Source organism: Zingiber officinale, chromosome 9A (genome assembly GCF_018446385.1).
Source record: "Zingiber officinale cultivar Zhangliang chromosome 9A, Zo_v1.1, whole genome shotgun sequence".
Classification (NCBI taxonomy): domain Eukaryota; kingdom Viridiplantae; phylum Streptophyta; class Magnoliopsida; order Zingiberales; family Zingiberaceae; genus Zingiber; species Zingiber officinale.
The window spans coordinates 979,896-986,304 of record NC_056002.1 but is presented as its reverse complement, the minus strand read 5'-3'; the positions used below and the strand labels follow the sequence as shown (position 1 = coordinate 986,304).

The following is a 6,409-nucleotide window of genomic DNA, read 5'->3' as shown; positions in this document are numbered from 1 at the left end:
TCTAGGCTAGGGATGTCATTGCCTATAAGAAGTATATCATCAACATACAACACTAGGAATGTAATCTTACTCCCACTAACCTTCTTGTAAACGCAAGGTTCTTCTGGATTCTTGACGAAAGAAAAATCTTTAATGGCTTCGTCAAATCGTAGATTCCAACTCCGAGATGCTTGCTTTAGTCCATAAATGGACTTCTTGAGCTTACATACTTTATTGGCGTTCTCGGATTTTATAAAACCGGGAGGTTGTACCATATATACTTCCTCCTGTAACCTTCCATTTAGGAAAGCAGTTTTAACATCCATTTGCCAAATTTCATAGTCCTTGTAAGCTGCTATAGCTAGTAAAATTCTAATGGACTTAAGCATTGCAACGAGCGAAAATGTTTAATCATAGTCTATTCCTTGACGTTGATTGAAACCCTTTGCCACAAGCCTAGCATTATAGGTGCTGATGTTCCCATCCATGTCAATCTTTTTCTTGAAGATCCATTTGCACCCTATGGGTTTTACCCCAACTGGCACATCAACCAACTCCCAAACTCGATTGGTGTACATGGAGTCCATTTCAGATTTCATGGCTTCCATCCATTTCTCAGAATCATTTGAAGCAACTGCTTCCTCGTAAGTCGACGGTTCATCTTCTTCGATGAGTAGTACTTCCTCATCTTGGGTTACCAACCAACCATATCTGTTTGGCTCTTGGTGTATTCTTGTAGACTTACGTTGATCTCGCGTTTCTTGAGCAGTACCGGATGAATAAGACACTTGTACTTGTGGCACTATCTCATTGTCCAACTGTTCATCTTCCAACCTATTTGTAGAGTCTATAATTTCTTCAAGACTTACTTTACTCCCACTATTTTCTTTAGAAATAAATTCCTTTTCTAAAAAAGTAGCATATCGTGCAACAATAACTTTGTGCTCACTTGGGAGATAAAAATAATATCCCATTGTAGCTTTGGGATAACCTACAAACGTACATTTTATGGATCTTGCTGCAAGCTTATTAGAATTTTCATTCTTCACGTAAGCATCACAACCCCATATCTTAAGATAAGATAAATTTGGTTTCTTTCCAAACCATAATTCATAAGGAGTCTTATCTACTGTCTTGGTTGGAACTCGGTTAAGTGTGTATGCTGCTGTTTCTAAGGCATAGCCCCAAAATGACATTGGAAGACTTGCATGACTCATCATTGATCTAACCGTATCCATGAGTGTGCGATTTCTCCTTTCCGAAACACCATTCTACTCCGGTGTTCTAGGAGGTGTAAGTTGGGAAATTATCCCACACTCTTTTAGGTAATCAATGAACTCTTGACTTAGATACTCGCCACCTCGATCACTCCGAAGGGCCTTAATCTTCTTGCCACGTTGATTTTCTACTTCATTCTTGAACTCCTTAAACTTATCTAGAGTTTCAGACTTATGTCTCATTAAGTAGACATATCCATATCTACTTAAATCGTCAGTAAAAGTCACGAAGTAGGTATACGCTCCTCTAGCCTGAACTTGCAATGGCCCACAAACATCACTATGTATGAGTTCTAGTGGTTCCTTTGCCTGTTCACCTATCTTGGTGAAAGGCTTCTTGGTCATTTTTCCTTGTAAACATGCTTCGCATGTATCTATGGGCTCTAATTCAAAAGAGTCCAAATACCCATTATTGAGTAATCTAGTGATGCGTTTCTGGGTTATATGACCAAGTCTACAGTGCCAGAGATATGTTAAGTTTGAGTCATGTAATTTCTGTTTCTTACTTTCAATACAATAGATCGGTTCATCTAAGTTAAGAACATAAAGACCATTATTCAATGAACCATTCCCATAGAATACATTATTCAAATAAAAGGAACATAACTTGTCCTTGAATTGAAATACAAATCCTTTGGTGTCTAAACTTGACACCAAAATGATATTCTTTGAGAAACTAGGAACAAAATAACAGTTTTCTAAATTCAAAACAAGTCCGCTAGGCAAATTTATTGAATAGGTTCCTACAGCTAACGCAGCAACTCTCGCTCCATTAGCTACTCGTAGGTCCATTTCGCCCTTGGACAACCGTATGCAGTCACTTAGACCCTGCATGTTCGCACAAATGTGAGAACTACTTCCAGAATCTATGGCCCATGATGAAGAAACGGAAAGATTGCACTCTATCATAAAGATACCTGAAGCATCCGCTCCACTGGCATTCTTCTTCATGAAAATATAGCAGTTTTTCTTCCAGTGACCTTTCTTGCCACAATGGAAGCACATGGCCTCCTTCTCATCAGATTGGGGTACCTGCATCCCTTTCTTAAGCTTCTTTTGAGCTTGATATTTAGGATTCTTCACTGCATTAGCCTTAGGATTAAACTTCCCGGTGCCAGGGCGCTTGTTGATCTTTCTGACCATCATTGCATGCAGTGAAGGATTTAGCTTCATATTCTTCTCAGCAGTTTTCAACATTACCATCAGATCAGTCAAACTCTTGTCCATGCTATTCATGTTGAAGTACAACACAAACTGAGAAAATGATGGAGGTAGTGACGACAAGATTAGGTCAACAACCAAGTCTTGGTCCAACTTAGAACCTAAGCTCTCGAGCCTCTCTATGAACCTGATCATCTTGAGTACATGAGACCCAACTTGGTTTCCTTCCTCCAGCATGGTACGAAATAGTGCTCGAGAGGTTTCATACCTCTCTACTCTCGCACTCTCTTGGAAGAGCTTACGTAAGTGCTGATCAATCTCCCTAGCACTCATGTTCTCATGCTGTCTCTGCAACTTGGGAGACATAGAAGACAACATAATGCATTGCACATCCAGTGCATCTTCCATATACTGTGAATAATATGACTGATCTTCCTCTGAAGCATCGGGTGTAGGCTGTTTCAGTGGTTCATCTTCAAGCACATAAAATTTTCTCTCATGTCTTAAGACGATTTTTAGTTTCCTATACCAATCTAGGTAGTTGGAACCGAGGAGTATATTCTCTTTCTCGAGAATGCTTCGCAGCGATAAGGTACTTGTGTTTGCCATCTAAAATTTAAAGCAGAGTTTTAGTATTTGTGGAATTATTTAATAAAGGTCTTTTATAACTCCTATTATTTTATTCAAGTCCAACAGCCCTCACTGTCAAAATCGAGAATTAGTTGGTAATAATTCCTAATAGGACCGAAACCCTGAATCATACAAAATGCACACAGCTGAGCTGTACCTACATGCTACATTCATCAAGTAGGCCTTAACTTGCCAATCACAAATCTATGTGACTTTCGGTATATTTTTGTCGAGCCTTATATTCTCAACTCTCGCCCCTCAAATCAGTTAACCTTAGCTGAGCTAAACAAGTCAACGAATTTGAGTTAAGTCGACCCACTAATAATTATGATAAATTATAGATGTTTTGACACAAGCCCACAGCTGAGCTGTACCGACTTATGTAAAAACTCTAACTATCATCATAGTTATTAGTGGAGGGCATTTAACAAATCTTGACTTTAATATATTTAAGGGATTTTTTGTAATTATTAAAATGTCTCACCATAATTAACTACTTGTGCATTTGCACAATCTCATTACGGGATTTATCTCCATTATTCCTTATAGTCTTTTAAGACAAATAGGTCTCGGAGATTTTTAACATGTTAATCTACTTATGCCACAAGGAATTTATATCTAAATTACAACATGTATTACTTCACATGTTATTAGATAAAATTAATTTCTATCATGAAATACTATGGCATATAACTTGAAATAAAGAAATTAAGATTTCTTTGAAATCTCTCGAAACACTGATTCCTCAAATAAATTTTGAAGAATCTGCTTCGTACTATATGATCCAATCACGAATGGCTCTGATACCACCGTTGGGTTCGGAGCACAGCGGAAGACATATATTGATCATGGATCTTTTCGTGGTACATATAGTTTTGCACAAAAGTAATATAAAAACATACCTCGAGTCCTCGATAGGTGTAAATGATATCACAGACAGATAGACAGATAAGAGTCCCACGTGTGACTCCTCTAGCGGTATCCACGCGCACTAGATCACGAACTTGATACGATCCGTTAGGTGCTAGCCACTTGGATCGACAAAGTCTTGGAAGCACTACCGATCTCTTCCGGTGGAGGACGAAGTTGACGAAGGAGAAATGGAGAGAATGAAATCCTTACCTTGATTCTTTCCGAGGATGGCTATTTATAGCTTCCAAGGAATATGAAGAGTTAAGCTTTCAATTAATTTATCATTTATGATCTTCATTAATAAGGAAGATGAAGAGTTATAGGCTCCATAAATTCTTCATTTATAACCTTCATTATGATAACTCTTCAAATTCTTCATTAATTATCATTATGATGACTCTTCGAATTCTCCATTAATCATCATGATTATAGCTATTTGAATTCTCTCTTCTTTGTATCAAATAAATCCATATTTGATCTTGATCTCGACTAGCTTCCGATACTCTTGTTCATGTCTACGTGTTATGCGTGCGACCCTCTAGGTTTTATACACGAAGGCAGTGTAAATCCATACACAGACTAAGGTAACCGTCTAGCAACAGTTTTTAGCCACCCAACGTGATAAAATTAATATCAGTCATAAACTATAAACCACTATGAATCGATTACTGTGTAATTCGATCTCTTCATCTAAGTCTACATCCCAATTAATTTGATACATTATGCATCATTACCAAATTAATTATTTTACTTGATTTCCAAGATATAATAGACTCCTCTTGAATGATAAATCATTCCTCCCATGACCATGGATTTTGAGTCACTAATATCTCTATCAAGCAGCCAGGATGTTAACTCCTAATCCAAGAGAGCGATGAATCCTCTATTGACTCAACACTATTCTCTCTACGCTTTGTCATACACCCAACTACCGTATTAATCACAATCCGATTAAAGACTGCTTTTAACGGCGTCAAAGCACATAACTCCACGCATAGAATAAATGAAGGTCTCAAGTCAAAAGATCAGTTACACTCGTTCATAAAAGGAAAGATCAATGATGCTTAATATGTGGTCTCCTTTTAAGCGGGTCGTGTCCAGTGTACCTCTAAACTCAAGGCACCCCCAAGTACAACTTGGATATCCATCCCTCCGGTCTATCTCGACCTAGTCATACTCAACGTTGATTTAGATATCCATGTCCCCTCTAAATATCTATCTGATCAAAGACTATTTTCAGATTAATAGACTTATTAATCTGTGGGACTTTATCATTAATCATATACGTACAGAAAAGTAATTAATTAATGATAAATTCTTGCCTTTATTAAATAATTATCCACAAAATACATAAGGAGTGTCTTGGCACATAAGTACACACACTAACAGTTTCTACAACTTGTATTACGGGGAACACTTGCATTTTACTCAGCAACCTGGGCGCGTCTTTCGCTGAAGTTGCTAATGATGCCCTTGTCGCTGAACTTGGCAGAATTCGCAAATCAGCTCAGCTTCAGTCCTATGCATTCATAGCTTTAGCAGCTGGAGCAATGTCGGGCAATCTCTCAGGTGGATTTATCTTGCTCAGAACTCAGAGACCGAAGATCTTGTTCCTCATATTTGCTCTCCTGCTATCTGTTCAGCTTGCAATTTCGTTGTCTGCGAAAGAGACACCACTCTGTATTCCCAAAAGTTGGAAACGCCAGTTCGCACGCAGTTCCTTGCTGGAAAACCCTGGCAAACAATTCACCGATCTTGTGACGGCGATCAACGTGGAAACCATTGCTCGCCCTCTTTGGTGGATTGCAGCTTCAGTTGTTGTCGTGCCCATTCTTTCAGGCTCTATGTTCTGCTTCCGAATACAGTATCTGAATATCAATCCTTTGGTCATCGGCTTGTCAAAAGTCATCGGTCATCTGGTGACTCTCTCGGTAACCTTGTCCTATGAATGCTGCCTGAAGAGAATAGCATTGAGGAGGCTTGTGTTTGGAGTGCAGATGCTCTATGCACTTTCTCTGTTATCAGACTTGGTTCTTGTGAAACGATGATGGAACACTAAGCTGGGGATATCAAATGAGTTGTGGGTGCTGTGCATGTCTGCACTAGCGGAGGCCATTGCACAGTTCAAGATTCTACCTTTCTCGGTTCTCTTTTTGCGGTTGTGTCCGTCGGGTTGCGAAGGCTCCCTTTTCGCGTTCTTTGCTTCCGCAATGTACTTGTCATCGATACTGAGTGGATTTTCAGGCGTTGGGCTTGCTTCCTTGATCCGTGTTTCTAATTCGGAGGACTACTCAGGTTTGCCTGTTGGAATCCTGGCGCAGTTCATTGTAGCTCTGGTTCCTCTTGGTTGGATCTCCTGCATGCCCTTCACAATAAATCTAGAGGACACGAGGATGAGCAAAAGGATCCCTCTTGGTTGGCAAAGGGATCCTTCTCCTTTTTTTCCTTGA

The 6,409-nt window shown here is 39.2% G+C and overlaps 1 pseudogene; it reads left to right on the top strand.

Moving 5' to 3' along the window:
* The first annotated feature begins 3,841 nt into the window (after positions 1-3,841).
* Positions 3,842-6,409, top strand: LOC122021441 (annotated as a pseudogene).